We start from the raw sequence: 17,471 nt of genomic DNA, 5'->3' as shown, positions 1-17,471 counted from the left end.
AGATGCAGGATCTGATCCAGCTTGTCTCTAAGTTTCCTGACAAAAGGGCCCTGTGTGGCTCCTAAACGTTGCCGCTGTGTATATTATGTGATCACTAAATAAAGCTTCGGGTTCGGACCCTTCCAAGGATTCCTTGGTGTGCTGGTGACAGTCTTCCTCTTGGATTGTCTGTGGTTCCCTAGCCTGTGGTCACTGCAGTACCCAATATTACTTAACAGCCATTTGCAAGAACGTGTGTTTTGAAAACGAAGTGTGGATCTACTGGTGTTCAAGTCCATTACTTTCATCTGCCAAACTGGTGAACATAAGGTGGGACAGGTAAGAAATCTCGTACAAACAGTAAAAAATTTGGGGAATTTTAGGAACTCTGGGGGAAGGAGCAGTCTGACCAAAAGAGTAAAACCAATCTCCAGCCTTCAGAGGATATTGTTATGGCAGATGATGGAGATTTGTGTAATGTTGAGCATGATCAGGTGTCTGCTTGCCTGAGCCAAAATGAAAAGATCACCAGTACTGGGGACCAGGGTCCTGCCCTCCTGGATCTAGATGTGTGTCTGTGCGAATTTGGCACAGCCCAGATGCAAGATCCTGCTGTGGCCTGCAGATAATGGTTGTAAATAGAGTTCTCAAAGAGTCAGGGGCAAACAAAAGATGGCCTCATTTTGGGACCGAAAATTACCTTGTCTCTAGGATTACTAAGGTTCTAGAAGACATTGTTGGTCAACTGTTGGTATCTCAGCCATCCATATGACATGACCCAAATTGATGTTTTGGGGGGACACCTGGGAACTGAGAATACAGTCGCATATTATTGGTTCTACAGAGGTTCAGTAGAGGTAAAAGAAATACTGCACATCTTGTTCCACCTGCCAGTTAACTGCTCTGGTCTCACACAGTCCTTTGGTACTCTTGCCTATCACTGAGGATTCTTTGTGATAGTGATGGATTTGGTAAACCCTTTTCTGAAATCCACTGGAGGCCTCCAACACATATTGGTGGTTCTTTACTATGCCATACAGTACCGTGATGCAAAACCTTTGCAAAATACCTCATCCAAAATACTTTGCAGAGAGCTATTTCACGAGTTCACCAGATCAGGTTTCTCCCAAAGAAGTTCTTACCCAGGCACTGCGCCACCTTTTCCAGATTGTGAAGCTGTACACATCTGTCTACTGTCCACGGATGAATGGCCTGGTCGAACACTTCAAAAAGACCCTAAAAAAGTGTTTAACTGGTGGTGCAAAAAGATGAAAAACCCTGGGACTGTCTTTTCCCAGCACTCCTGTTTGCCATACGTGAGCTGCTTAGGCCTCTGTATTGGTATAAATGGACAACCCAGGGTTGCTTGAGCTAATAAACAATCCCTCACAAGAGTTGGTCTCCTAGGTGCAAGAGCTGGTTGCAAATGTGATGCCACTGGTCAGGGAAAATATGCAAAGTGCCCAAGAGGCAAAACACCGGGTTTATAGCAGGTTGGCTTAAAGTGGTAGTATTTCTCTGCAGGGTAAAGTCATAATATATGCACCGCATACTAGCATATTATGACAGAATTACCTGTGTTACCGCTGGCAGGGAATCCATCTTCACTCGGTCTTCTTCCGGGTTTGCTGCTGATTGGCTGAGCCACAATGATGTCACTCCTGTGTATGCGTTCCGGAGTCACTGTTTCTGACACAGGGCCCTGAAGGAACAGCACGGCTATGCGTTCCTTCAGAGCACATGCGCCGGTGATGCCACTGGCAAATACACAGGTAAAGATCTCCTAAACATGCACTACCTACCTACGGTACCTACAGGTAAGGCTCACCTGTAGGTACAAAGCAAAAAAAGGGATTTTATGCGCACGTTTGTGGATCATTTCGTTTTGAATTCAGACAAATTTTTAGTTATTCGGACAGATATTTCCGAATTTCCAAATTGCAATAGTAACAAATTTGAAATAACTAAATGAAATTCAAATAGAATATGACAGTTAAAAGAACATAAAAGACTAGATTAGAAATGTCTAACGAAGTTCAAATTTCGAATAGATTAGGACTAGATTAGAAAAAATGATAGAATTGAATAAAATAGAATATAAAATAACTGTCTGCCGAAATTCGAATTTTGAGTGGAATAAATTGGAATTTGAATAGAACAAACAAAATAGAATAGAATAAAATTAAAAAATTCTAACCAACTTTTGAATAAAATACATTAGATATCAAATGCCATTTTAATGGGATTGAATCCAAAGACAAAATGAATTCCAAAAATGAATTAAAACAAAACAAAATTATTTAAATAACAAAATGCAACATTTTTTTTTGTTCGGCACAGTTACCCACTTTGAATAAAGTATTTCCAGGTGGGGGATTGAGTGGCAGTACTGATCCCTACTATGGGAACTAAGTGTCTGGCCAGATGGCAAGGCCCATTTCATATTGTGGCTGAAATAGAGACGGTGAATTACAGGGTCCAACAACCAAGCAAGTGGAAGCCTTATAGGGATGTGCATAACAGAAAAATGTATTTCATTTCAGATTTGTCCATTAAGTTAATAATTTTGCTCAGTCCTATTATGTTAGAATGATTTGTTTCTGGAAATCCTTTTGTATATTCGCATTTGTTTCGTATATTCATTATTTTCAAATCAAATTCAAATTAAAAATGAATTGAAATGGAAACATATTCCAATAAATAGGTATACAAGTGAAATCAGATGATGATTCTGACTGCTTTATAGAATAAAATGGAATAGAATATAATAGATCCAAATAGAAAATAAAAGAATAGCCATCTGAAGTCACTTATCTCCCAATCAGAGCACTATTGTTCATGCTCTTGGTACTGCAGTACATTTTCATTTTCAGGCACTGTTAATTGCACTGTATTAGTATTGCCTTGACTCCTTGTGCGTTCATTTTTAATCTTTGAACTGTTGTATTGTACGATTCTAGCTTTGCCAATACAACTTTTGTACATTTCTACAATCAGTGTTTTTCATCCTTGTGTAACTGTTAGAAGACATAGGTATTCTGATGGTGTCAGCAGGAGTGAGGTTCCACCTAGGGCCAAGGGCAAAAGCAGAGAACCCAATATTACAGCAGCTCCTGCAGGGGAAGCGCTATATATCAACAAATAGTCACACGTTCTTTTATTTAGTGCAAAAACACCCAGCAGGCTTCTTTACGCCGCTTATTCACTATATAAAACAAAAGCTTAAAGTGGACGTTTATGAAAAAAACAAAACATGGGCAAACAAGCAGAATTTTTTAATGCAAGAGACACATACTATGTCTCTTCTGCTTTTAAGTTATTTACCTGCCTGTTTGCCCCTATACAGTGAGCTGCACTTGCACAGATCACAGTACAAGTTCGGCAATACTCCCATGTATGCACAGGAGTGACGTCATCTCTGTCCAGCTAATGATATTTACTGGCAATCGATACCTGGAACCTGGCCGCTTCAAGATGTCAGCGGCAGGCAGGTGCCCCAGGATGCTGCATCACTGGAGCCAAGAAGAGTATAGTTCCACTTTAAAGATGAAGTTATACTGTCTGCTTCTTTTAAATCTCTGGCACCTACCTAGCCCACATGCATACCACATAAGCTTTATTTCCCTCTCCTTACACCATTCTACTTTGGACAAACAGGTAGGGCATTTAGACCACTATGTCGTGGACCTGGAATATCAGAGATGGGTCTGATTCCCCTTCGCTCCTCTGCACCCCTTCACCTCAATCCACACAAAACTGCCTTTTTGGAGCACTTCTTTGTTAAAGTCATTTGTTTTGTACATTGATATCATACATTTGTTTTGGTATCTTGGCAACAGTGTTCGAACATGGAAGTTACTCTAGCTAGCCTGACATTTTATTACATCTTCATGGCACGTTTATTTGCTTTATTTAAAAAAAGTATAATAAATCTGGATAGTTAAACCCATGTGGATACCTTTTGTTTGTTTCTTTGCCCATGAAAAGGAAAGTCCATAAATCGGTAACATAAAAGTATAAAGCATTTTTAATACTATATGAGATTTTCCATATTTGGAATTACAAAAATGAAGATGTAAAGTTGGCATGCATAAAACAAATTGAAAATCATGTCTGAAAGTTACATAATCAGCATTTCGACTGAAATGGCCTTGTAATCCTGTGCATAATACAGCCAGAAAAGTGATGCTTACATGAAACTATAAAAACAAGTTGACTGGCTTCTGTAATGAAAAGAGACTGACTTTGAAATTCCATTTGGCTGGAATAACCATTGTCCATGCTTTACAACTAAGCACAGCATTGTACATAATAAAAATATATTATTATGGGTAAACTGGGAGTGCTCTCAGCTTCCCCATGTAGCCTTACTTAGAGACTATTTGCTTTTGCCCTAAAATATACTGTGCTCTACAAGATCATTCAAGGGTCACATCAGCATATATACAGAATGAGGCTTTTAAAGTGTCGGCTTAAAAAAAATCCAAATGAATGGTCACTACTTTATTTTCACCTCTTCAGTGGTCCATGTTTTTTAACTTCCCTCCGCTTCAGTGATGGAGCCTTGCTAAGATCAGTTTTCATCAGTTTGCACTTCCAAAAATGTTAGATGCCTGTCGTCCCCATTTTGCACCATGGATTCATCCTTCGACCCCTATATCACAGCTATGTGTCTACTAGAGATTTGTGAAACTACCCATATTTGATTCACCAAGGGTTCTATGAAGCTTATTTTAAATTCAATTAACTCTAACTTAGGGTAAAATCCTATTAAAGTCTGTATGGGTAAATCCTGTAGGGAAATCTTAGACATTTTAAAGGCTAATTGGCAAACTACTGGTAAAAAAAAAAAGTATGGGAAGCTGGGCACTGCCACGAAGGACATGTACCAATGCAAAAAGTGGAAGGGTCATTTTAAGTGGCTTTGAGGGCATACATATGCTGTAGTTTGCACTATTTTCACAGCAACAGTGTACACTGGCAGGGCATATGTGGCTCTGGAATTGATTTTTGTCCCTCTACCTTTAGCTTTGCCCAGATGTTTACACTAAATGAATTTTTTTTAAAAAAAAACTAAAATTGTCCAGCAGCAGGACATTTTTAATATTATTATTAGACAGGATTTATTTAGTGCCAACAGTTTGGTTAGCCCGTTACAAAATGGAAAGAGACAGTACAGTTACAATACCATTCATTACAAGAGGGATCAGAAGGCTCTGCTCATTAAAGCTTTCAATATAAAAAGGAAGGGTCAAGTAATACAAAAAGGTAATAACTGTAAGGTATGAGCTAAAAATGAAAGTTACGTTTATTAGTTAGAGGCAGGAAAGACTTCTCTAAAAAGATGCGTTTCCAGGCAGACCTAAAGGCAGACAGAGTAGGGGATAGCCAGACAAGATTGGGGTAGGAAGTTCCAGAGGAGGCGCTGGAGAGGAAGAGATCTTAGGAGGTTTGAAGAGAATTATTTGATCGCTTTTTGAGATAAGGTTAGTGATGTAGCTGGGGATGGATCTGTAGATTGTTCTTAGCAGAAGTTAGTATTCAGAACTGTATTTGTAAGGAGAGTGGAAGCCAATGGAGGGAATTTACAGACCTGGGGTAGGAGCACTGAACAGTTTGTAAGCAGGCTGTAACGCTGGGTTAGTAAGTTAGCAGTTGGGCCAGGCTAGGGGAAAGTGGTTAAGTTATGTGCGCTTGTTTCTCAGGCTTTTGGGTCTGTCAACCCACCTGTGATATAAAGAGGGGAAAGGCTTGAGGTGAATTTTTCCCTCTCTTGGCTCAACTTGTGAGAGGGACAATCACTACAATCAGCGCTCTCGGTTTCCTTCAGTAGAAACTCAAGGTTAATAATTTCAGATGTCAAACCATACAAGCCCTCAATTGACCAGTAACCCAATCTGGCAATATTTCAATCAACATATTTATACTAAAAAACACATAATAAAAATCCTCTGTACAAAACACATGATCCACATAAAACATGTAGCACCCTCCTAGTTTAGCTAGGGGGAGCTAGAGTCCTGATTATCAGTGAGAAAAGCTGAGAAGCAGCCTAGGTGTCAGGGATCCTGCAGCGGTAGCCTCTAGCACTCCACAGACCGGAATCCCCCAAGGCGCGGAATCTAAGCTCCAACCTGCTTGTTCACCAGAGCCCCTGATGGTGGGGATGGACTTGGAGCAGCACGAGACAAGGTCGCGGCCCCTGGGTTCACCCAGCTGTGGTAGAGGCACCGTTGAAGGTGTATAGCGGGTAAGAGTCTGATGTGAGGAGGTAACTGAAGCAGCGGCGGGCAAGCCGGGTTGGTAACAATGGTGGCGGTGTAGTACAGAATCAGCAGGCAGAGGGATAAACAGGTCACAAGCCGGGTTCGTCAACAGGAGGTCAGAACGTATGGGGTTAAGCAGGAGAATGGTCAGACAAAGCCAGGGATCAGAGCAGGAGAAGGACAGCAAATCAGGATCAGGCAGGGTCGGCAACAAACAATCTACTCACAGGAACTCAGGAACACAGATAAGACCATATGGCACTTGAGCATTGCAAGAGCCGGGTTTAAATAGTCCGCCCGATTCCTGACAGGCGTTCCTGGGTCCTAGTGCTTGCCCAGCGCCGCCATTTGTGACAGGAACGCCTGGGTCCTAGTGCCCGCCTGACTGTACGTTTTGTCAGGATTCTACGCATGTGCAGATTCGATTGCTGCGGCGATCTTCCCATTCCCTGACATTGCCCCCCCCCCCCTTACGGGCAGCCTCCGGATGCCCACCCGATTCCTCCTTTGAGGCTGGTTACGTAGGAATTCCCGCATTAATCTGGGGGCATGGACGTTCTGGGCAGGTTCCCACGAGTTTTCCTCCGGCCCATAGCCTTTCCACTTAATTAAATATTGTACCTGACCACCCCTCCTCCTACAATCCAAAATTGCTTCCACCTCAAATTCTTCCTCCCCATTGATGTCTATGGCTTCTGGAGGTCTAGACCTGCGGTCTAAAAAGGGGTCTGGAACCACAGGCTTCAACAACGATACATGGAAGACTGGGTGTATCTTGAGGGATTCAGGGAGAGTCAATTTAAACGCTACTTCGTTAATCTTACGTTCTACCTGGAAGGGCCCCACAAACTTGGGTGCCAATTTTCTGGTCGGGCAAGTCAGCTTCAGGTTGACCATTGATAACCAAACCCGATCCCCAGGATGTATAACCAATTCTCCCTCCCTTTCTCCTCCTGTCACAGAACCTTTTACTGTCCTCTTGGGCCTTAGCCATTGTCTCTTGTAGTAGCTTGTTATTGGCAGTGAAGAATTCTAAGGTGTCCTGGGCTGCCGGGACTAAGTTCTCAAGAACTAGGTCTGGCAGGAAGGTAGGGTGAAACCCATAATTAGCAAAAAACGGGGATTGGTTGGTGGCGGAATGATTCGCATTGTTATATGCGAATTCCGCCATTGGTAGAAGTGTCAGCCAGTCATCCTGCAGGAAAGATGTATAGCATCTCAGGTATTGCTCAAGCGTTTGATTAGTTCTCTCTGTCTGCCCGTTTGTCTGGGGGTGATATGCTGACGAGAAAGATAACTTAATCGCCAGCCCCTCACATAATGCTTTCCAGAATCTGGAAGTAAACTGTACTCCACGGTCTGAGACAATCTCTTTTGGCACTCCGTGCAGCCTCACAATCACTTTAAATACTTGGGCTGTTTCGGAGGCCGATGGTGTCTTGGCTAGTGGCAGAAAATGGGCCATTTTAGACAGGCGGTCCACAACCACAAAGATCACGGTGTGGTCTCGTGAGGGTGGCAAGTCAACAATAAAATATAACGAGATCATACTCCAGGGTCGGTCAGGTATTGGCAGAGGTTTCAATAGGCCCCAGGCCTTGTCTCTGGTAGGTTTGTTTCGGTTACAGACCGGGCAAGATTTCACATATGCTTCACAGTCCTTGGCCATGTTTGGCCACCAAAATGTGCGTTGTGTCAGCTCCAATGTCTTATGTATCCTGAAGTGTCCCGCTAGAGGATGGTCATGACAAAACCCCAACACCAAGGATTGGACCTCCTTGAGTACCACAACCTGTTCCCCTCTCCAAAAAAGACCCTCCTTGTTCAGCAGGGAGACCCCAGGCAGGTCAGGAACCTGGTTGGAGGCCGCCTGCAATTTAGACAATAGTTCGGACTCTAGCAATAGAAAGCTACCTGCCGGCAGGATGGTGTCTGGCTGGGGAGTTGCCCTAGGATCCTCGAACATCCGAGAAAGGGCATCAGGCTTAGTGTTCTTTGACCCAGGACGATATGTTATGTGAAGACTAAATCTAGCGAGAAACAGTGCCCATCTGGCCTGGCGTAGACGGAGGCGTTTGGCTGTTTTTAAATACTCTAGGTTTTTGTGGTCAGTATAGACCAGAATAGGGTGTAGGGCTCCCTCTAGCAGATAACGCCATTCCTCCAGAGCTGTCTTAATGGCTAGTAACTCCCTATCCCCAATATCATAGTTCCTTTCAGAAGGCGATAGCTTCCTGGAGAAAAAAGCCACTGGGTGCATTAGCTCCTTGGCCCCTACCCTCTGTGACAATACTGCTCCAACAGTCACTTCCGATGCGTCTACCTCTAGTATGTAGGGCAGTGATGCGTCAGGGTGACTCAGAATGGGAGCCGTTGTAAATAGTTCTTTCAATGCGTCAAAAGCTGCCTGTGCAGCTGGAGTCCATTGGAAACGTACTCCTACCTTGGTGAGCTGGGTAATGGGCGCTACCAGGCCTGAGAAGTTCTTTATGAACTTTCTATAAAAATTGGCAAACCCAATAAATCTCTGAACTCCCTTCTTATCTGTGGGGGCAGGCCATTCCAGGATGGCTGAGATCTTTTGTGGGTCCATAGCGATCCCCGTAGTGGAGATTATTAAACCAAGAAATGAAATGCTTTCCTGTTCAAAGCAGCATTTCTCGGCTTTCGCATAAAGGCCATGCTGACGGAGGCGTTCCAGCACACTCTTGACATGTCCCTGATGTGCTTCCAGGGAAGAGGAAAATATCAGGATATCGTCCAAATAGACAATGACAAAGATATCCAGAAATTCCCTGAAAATGTCATTGACAAAGTGCTGGAAGGTGGCCGGTGCATTACATAGCCCAAAAGACATGACAAGACATTCAAAATGTCTGAACCGAGTGCGAAACGCCGTTTTTCACTCGTCCCCCTCACGTATCCGAACCAAGTTATAGGCACCCTTGAGGTCCAACTTGGAGAAGATGGATGCCGTCCTCAATCTCTGAAACAATTCTGGGACCAAAGGAAGGGGGTAGTGGTGTTTGACCGTAATCTTATTGAGGTCTCTGTAATCAACACACGGTCTCAGGGATCCGTCCTTCTTTTCAACAAAGAAAATCCCTGCCCCGGCCGGGGATGTGGAAGGGCGGATAAATCCCTTCCGGAGGCTCTCGTCTATATATTCTCTTATTGCGGCCGAAAGGAATCTCGGAGCCTGGGAGCAGATCGATGGGGCAATCATAGGCCCGATGTGGGGGAAGAAGCTCTGCCCCCCGTGGACTAAACACGTCCAGGAATTGGTGGTAAGCTGCAGGTACCAATTGAGTTAACTCGGCCTCAGAGCTAACAGTTAACAAGGCCAGGGTATCTAGTGATGCCCTAGGTAGACAATGTTCCTGACAGTATCGTGAGTGGAACTGGACCGACCCGGACTTCCAGTCAATTTGGGGGTCGTGAGCTCGTAGCCAAGGGAGCCCCAGAATAACTGGAAATAGGGGGGATGCGATGGCGTCCAAGCGGAGAAACTCCTGGTGATAACCCGCCACCGTGGTGTGTATAGGAGGGGTTTCCCGGTCTACCATCCCTGATTTTATCCGAGACCCGTCCGCCAGAAAAATATTCACCCCATGTTCTTTGGCGAGCAACGGTATCTGGTGCTGGGTAGCGAAACCGAGATCGACAAAGCAACTACAGGCCCCGGAATCAATGATAGCCATCACCTGTGTGCTTCCTCTGGGAAGCTGAAGAGACACAGGTACAGCCAAGTGAGTGGGGTTGCCTGCACATACAGTAGATATATTAAAAGGAATAGGAGAGAACTTACAGTCTTTCTTCGGACAGGAACGCACTATATGACCTGCTGCTCCGCAGTAAAGACACAGGTTATTGGCTTGAAGCCTCTGCCGTTCCTCAGTAGAGAGAGTAGGCCGCATCAGTCCGAGTTGCATGGGCTCGGCCCCCTTGGACGGTTCGGAGCTCCGACTTCCGACACTGACCCCTGGCATGACTGGTACTCTAGGCATCATCCATGAAGTTCTCTGCCCCTGGCTGGACCTCAGCTGTCTCCTTTCCCGCAGTCGGTGATCGATCTGTATGGCCCGATTGATTAAACCTTCCAAAGAGTCTGGAATTCCTGTTCTCGCCAATTCATCTTTCAGTGGTTCTGACAGTCCCAACTGGAACTGGTGGCGTAAAGCTGCATCATTCCACTGTGTGTCTCCACTCCATTGCCTGAACTCAGCGGCATAGTCCTCCGCTGCCCGGCGTCCCTGTTGTAATGAATAGAGGGCTGCTTCGGCCGAGGCGGCTCGATGCGGGTCATTGTACAGTTGTGCCATCGCCTTAAAGAATGTGGCGACAGTATTTAAATGTGGGTGGTGGGCCTCCATCAGGCGATGAGCCCATCCCTGGGGCTCACCTTGCAGCAAGGATATGACAAATCCTACCTTCACCTTTGGAAGAGAAGGTCCGGGGTTGCAGATCAAAGTACAGCTGGCAGGAATTTTGGAAGGCCCTGAACTTCCTTCGGCCCCCACTGAACCGCTCAGGGGTCGGTACTCTTGGCTCTGGCGGGGGGATGTTAAATGCTGCTCCCATTGCAGACCCTGCTGCACTCGTGGTCAGAGGCGTACCCACTGGGCCTGGAGTTGTGGGTTGCTTGTGCGGCCAGGTTCTGGACCTGTCCCTCCAGGTGCTTGTATCCCTCTTCCAGGGTCTTCACTGCCCGTGTGAGTGCCAACAGATGTTGGCACATCTCGTCCCAGGGTGAAGGTCCTCCTCCAGACTCTGACATGGCCGTATGGTTCTGTCAGGGATCCTGCAGTGGTAGCCTCTAGCACCCCACAGACTGGAATCCCCCAAGGCGCGGAATCTAAGCTCCGACCTGCTTGTTCACCAGAGCCCCTGATGGTGGAGATGGACTTGGAGCAGCACGAGACAAGGTCGCGGCCCCTGGGTTCACCCAGCTGTGGTAGAGGCACTGTTGAAGGTGTATAGCGGGTAAGAGTCTGATGTGAGGAGATAACTGAAGCAGCATCGGGCAGGCCGGGTCGGTAACAGTGGTGGCGGTGTAGTACAGAATCAGCAGGCAGAGGGATAAACAGGTCACAAGCCGGGTTCGTCAACAGGAGGTCAGAACGTATGGGGTTAAGCAGGAGAATGGTCAGACAAAGCCAGGGATCAGAGCAGGAGAAGGACAGCAAATCAGGATCAGGCAGGGTCGGCAACAAACAATCTACTCACAGGAACTCAGGAACACAGATAAGACCATACGGCACTTGAGCATTGCAAGAGCCAGGTTTAAATAGTCCGCCTGACTCCTGACAGGCGCTCCTGGGTCAAGGTGCTTGCCCAGCGCCGACATTTGTGACAGGCGTGCCTGGGTCCTAGTGCCCGCCTGCCTGTTCATTTTGTCAGGATTCTACGCATGTGCAGATTCGATCGCTGCGGCGATCTTCCCATTCCCTGACACTAGGTGTAATAGCCAGAAGGTCAAATCTTGGTCAGAGCTGAGAGGATCTGCAGGCCAGCCCCTCTTGAATTTTCCCCTGCTGTAGGGCTTTTGGAGGAAGGTTCTAGGTGCAGTGTGTGGAGCTGAGGAGTGACCCTAGCCAATCCTCAACAGGAGGTTGGCAAGGGGTTGGACACCCTTAAAAGTTAGTCTGCTCAGTTTCAGGGAAAGTTTGCTAGATAGGAAGATGTGAGGCTAAAGAAAGGATGCTGTGAGGTGGCCCAGTGGGTAAGGAGGAAAGCTCAGAGCTCAGGGGCCCCTTGAGAGAGAACTGCCTGTATGGCAGGGAAGGTGTGGAGCAGCTGAAAGGCCAGGAAGCAGCCACCAACCTACAAGTGGTACAGGAGAGGTTCTGAGTTGAGTACACCTACACCCCCTGGGCTGATAGTGGAAGGAGCACTCTGGTGGAAAACCAGATTAGCCACATGCCAGTGACTGTTCATCTCTTAACGTGACAGGAACTGGATCCCCTGTTCAGGGATACCTCCAGGCTGCTGGGTGAGGAGGAACAGTTGATCTAGGGTCTGGGGTTGTACACTAAGGAGACGCTGGCTAGCTCTCCAACAAGGACTGTGCTGCAGTGAAGGCATGTATATAGTTCCAGGACATTGTCCTCAGTTCACCAGTTTCCCTTGGGCATCCTGTACACCCAGCTGTGCAGGACTATAGGGGGACCCAAATCTTCTAGGGACTCCTAAGGGGGTAGTGCTACAAACATATAGCACCAACCATTGACAGATCTCCAAATCAGTTCAATAATCCTAAAAGCTCTTGTGAGGAGCAAACTTGTATTGAAAGGGATGTTTTTGTGTGCACAGCAGATATTGTACTGTCACTCATAGGTTACCTTTTGGGGGAATACAGCAAACAATGTCTTTGTCAGTTCACATACCCAGGGAAGCTCAGTGTACTGCTGCCTTGCTTTACTCAGAGTTCAAAGTCCATTCCTTCTCTCCTCCAATCTTCCTTGAAGATCGCAACAGACAAAATAATATTCGCCTCAGGGGGATCCCTGAAACTATTCCTCCATCACATCTACGGGAGTCTATCCATGATATCTTCGACCAGTTGCTAGGGACCATGAATCTTGAAGCTACAGGATTTGCACTGAACCCATGGAGGTGGTTGTGGCAGGCGCAGCACCCTTTGGTGCCTAGTGCACTGTGGCATTAGAAACATTATGCAATTGCTGTTTCTTTGTTTGATTAGACTGACTTTACTCTGTAATTCCTCCAATGCCGCTCTATGGATGCAGTAGGTTTAAAGAGCACACCGAATACTTTAGTTAACTTCTTTAATAACTTCGATCTTCTTCATATAACACTGCTTACAATGGCTTGTTTCATTTATCATACAGTAGCTTATTTCTTTCATATTACAGTGGTTTGATTTGAGAGCTTATCTCGATAGGTTCAATAGATTCGATAAATTCGTTCTGTATATTTCGATAGATTGATAAATTCACTTGGATTTATAAATTCGTTAGATTACTCTACAGTGACTTGATTTGTAAGTTCGGTGGAACTACAAGTAAAACACACATACAACAGTTTTTACATACAGATCTACCTGCATTACTAAACAACAGGGGAACACACAAGTGCATTAAATACCTATTTGGCCTTCTCGGTTTCCATAAAGCTTTTCTGATTGGAACTTTGTCTGTTTCCTCTTCTGTCTGGTGAGCATGTGTCTCTAGAAAATTCTAGCAGGGAGAGCAGGCACAAATGTGAAACTGGCTGGGATTGGTTAAGGCTCTGTACAGTGTGAGGCTGTCTGTGATTGGCTCACCTTTAACTAACTCTTAAAGGCATATTTTCCTTTTCTGCTTCTGCTAACACAATGAATATATAAATGTCATAACAATCAAAGACATAAATTACAGCAATGATTCTGCTTTTGGCTTTAACATATACACATATACACTGTACTGAGGTTATTGGCAGGTTTGGTATACACATATGTGAACCATATTAACAACCTAGGACTGGTCTTAGCTGGCCAGCTACAGTGGTGACCCTGGACCTCGTCCCTATTCAATAGAAATATAGCTTGATGTAAAGTGAAACAACTTTCTGTTTCAGCTTTACTGTTTCTTATTTCTCCTGCCTACATTCTGGGCACAGGTGATGATATTGCCTTACAGGCCAATGAAGAGACTGAAGAAAGAGAAATGTCTGGGGAAATTTCAGAGCTGAACCAGGATGTAGTCTCCTTGGCTGTTCAGTGTGGCAGTGGTGTGTGAATACCAAGACTGGATAATAAGAATTACAAATCCTTTGGCAGTAAAAACTGTAAATTTATGTACCACTGTGCATTGATACTGTATGTAGATCTTTTTTTTACCTCAAGATGGCAGTGTTCCTCATGAATAGAGCAGAGCAAAAGCCACTGGTACTTGTATGCTGGGAGCAGAACTTTTCTTACAGTTTAGCTGTAAATAAACTACAACTCCCATGCACTAGGGGTGGCAGGAGGACATAAAAGCAAAAGCCCTGATGCACAAGGGGGAGGAGGAGAGAGACCTTGCTGCTGTGGGGGCATGTGTGGAGAGCAGTGTGAAGCTGCATGGGCCCAGAACAGGTTGAGTCAAAAAGCCACAAGTGCCAAGAGAGCCAAGTATCCTGGGGAGTTAAGCTGGTGGAGATCTGCTTACAGTCTAATCTGGTCACCATCATCGCAGCCACATATTCAAAGGATAAAGGGGGCCCCCCAGCAGGACGCTCATTGCTTCACTTTGCTTTGCATAAGGTCTATGTGAGAGGGTTCCTAACACAATTAACAGTACCCTTAATGTCACTGTGTTTGCTGTTTCAAGTTACTTCAAGTTCAAGGACACCGTACAGTACATGCCTCTACATTTGAGCACTGGTGCTATAGTCCATCTATTGCCTCAGTCTGCTATTCCTATGCAATCAGCACATGTGCCAGAGCCTATCTGCACCCTTGCTGCAGTCTGCAGTTCTAGCCTATTACTACCAAGTTAATCCGAGTTAACCCTACCACTACCAGCTAGGTAGAAATTCGCATTCATTCCAACTCAAGTTCAAGCCATCCAAGAAAGGAATTAGCTGCTCAAGTTCAACTTTTTCTCATTTAATGGGACATACATCTGACACATGCCCCCCCCCCCCGGGCCACTCAATATTCGTAAACTGACCACCACACCAACTTCATCTATTAAAGGGGAACTTTGCTGACCACTTTACCATTTATGGATATTATTCTGTTTTCTTCTTAAAGAGACTGCATCCTTCATTGTACACCAACTTATTGGCTCCAACTAAGTTGGCACAAGAATCCAACAAACATTTATTGTTTAGTTGTGTAGATATCTCTGACAAACCTCTTGAAGCTTAAAGGATAAATTCACCTTTTAAAAAAAATAATAATTGCACAATTTTTTTCCTGGTAACAAAATGTGATTTTTTTATTATTATTATTTTTATTTCTGGAGCCTCTAACATTGCACCAGTGATCAGTACATCGATGGTGCCATGCAGGTCTGCCTCTGACCTGTCACTGTATCTGCTTGCTTGTACATCCCGTACAGGCAAGCAGATACTGACAGGAAGGTTCAATTAACTACTAGGGTGCTTCACAGCGCCTTGGTATTTCATTGACAACTAGAAGCCAACAGTCAAAACTTGCAGTGTTCTCATTCACAGAAAACTGTGAATGAGTGATGTGGCCAGGCAGACAGAGCCCCGCAAGGCCACATTTAAAAAAAAAAATTGTGACAACTAGTGGGGAGGAGAAGATCCCTCGCTAGCTGTCACAATAGGGATCAGGGCTTGCGGGGGGTGGTCCAATCGTTTCATGTTACATCCTGATTATGAACATGTTACAAAAGGTGAACTTATCCTGTAAACGTAGTCTCTTCAGTCTGAGGGCGTCTTGTGTTGTTACCTTCTTTTTCTCACTTGGAGGAAAATCTCTCAGCTTGAGGGCTTACCTTTACATGTTCAGTGCTGCAGGACAGGTGGGCGGGTCACTTGTTGACTACCTAACTGGTAAAATACCTTATTATTTTGACATTTATTCCCGGGGTTATGGCTGCAGCTAGATGACATAACCCCTGTATTAAATGTTTCCTGAAGCGCCAGTCTTTCTGATAAAAGTGATGCAAGTGGCTGATTATCCTTTGGATCACTTTTAGAAGGTGGTAGTTCTCAGGATTACTACGATGATCATTACTTGGATGACTTGGAAACCCATCCGGTGCTGTTGGAAGCTGGTCACAGAGATGAGCGGAGGAAAAATGGCCTCCGCTCATCTCTATGGCGCAGGAAAACAGGAGCAATGACAAGACATCACTTCCTGTTGCAGCCCTAAGTAAACAATGCCCTTTTTTTTTTTTTTTTCCTTTTAAAGCATTAGATCAATTTTTTTAATCTATTGTGTTCCATTGTAGAGGAGAGATGTGGGGTCTTATTGACTCCAGATTGCTCCATAAAGAGGACCTGTCACTACTTATTTCTATCACAAGGGATGTTTACATTCCTTGCTATAGGTATAAAATGATCAGAAAAAAGATTTCAAGGGACAGTGTAAAAATAAAATAATATTTAAATAATTTTTTTAAAGTGCCTCCATCCCCCAGTGCTTGCGCGCAGTGGTGCACTCAACTGTAGGTCACGCCCACATATGGAAACGATGTTCACAGCACACGTGTGAGGTATCGCTGCAAATGTCAGAGAGAGAAGTAATTCTAGCACTAGACCCCTAACTCTAAACTGGTAGTCTGTAAAAAAATTTAAAACGTCGCCAATGAAGATTTTAAAGTACCATGGTTTGGGGCCATTTCATGAGCGTGCGCAATTTTAAAGCGTCACATCTTTTCTATTTAAAAAAAAAAAAGTGGGTTATGTATATTTTTTGCAAATTCATTAAAGGGTGTTTTTTTTCCTGAATAGTTACGTTTGAAAAACCACTGCGCAAATTCCATGTGGCATAAAAAAAATTGCATTGACCAGAATTTTATTCTCTAGGGTCTCTACAAAAAAATATATATATATATATTTATAATGTTTATATATAATATATAATGTTCTACAGTTGCAAGAAAAAGTATGTGAACCCCTTGGGATTACGTGGAGTTTTGCATGAATTGGGCATAAAATGTGCTCTGAACGTCATCTAAGTCACAACAATAGAAGAACACAGTCTGCTGAACATAATACTACACAAACATTAGATGTTGCCATGGAATAATTGTACATAACATGTAAACATTCACAGTGCAGGGAGGAAAAAGTATGTGAACCTTTGGACTTAATAACTGGTTGACCCTCCTTTGGCAGCAATAACCTCAACCAAACGTTTCCTGTAGTTGCAGATCAGATCTGCACAACGATCTGGAGTAATTTTGGACCACTCCTCTTCACAAAACTGTTTCAGTGTAGCAATATTCTTGGGATGTCTGGTGTGAATCGCTCTCTTAAGGTCATGCCACAGCATTTCAATCGGGTTGAGGTCAGGACTCTGACTTGGCCACTCCAGAAGGCGTATTCTGTGCTGTTGCAGCCATTGTTTTGTTGAATTACTTGTATGCTTTGGGTCATTGTCCTGTTGCATCACCCATCCTCTGCAGAGCTTCAGTTGGCGGACAGATGGTCATACGTTTTCCTGCAAAATGTCTTGATAAACTCTGGAATTCATTTTCCCATCAATGACAACATTGTATTGTATTGTAATTTGCAGTATTATTTTGCTTAATAATAGCTTTGGTT

Source organism: Staurois parvus, unplaced genomic scaffold, assembly GCF_062004578.1.
Source record: "Staurois parvus isolate SC_StPar_1 unplaced genomic scaffold, SC_StPar_1.0 ptg000488l, whole genome shotgun sequence".
Classification (NCBI taxonomy): Eukaryota; Metazoa; Chordata; class Amphibia; order Anura; family Ranidae; genus Staurois; species Staurois parvus.
The sequence above is the reverse complement of the archived record's forward strand: the minus strand, read 5'-3'. Positions refer to the sequence as shown.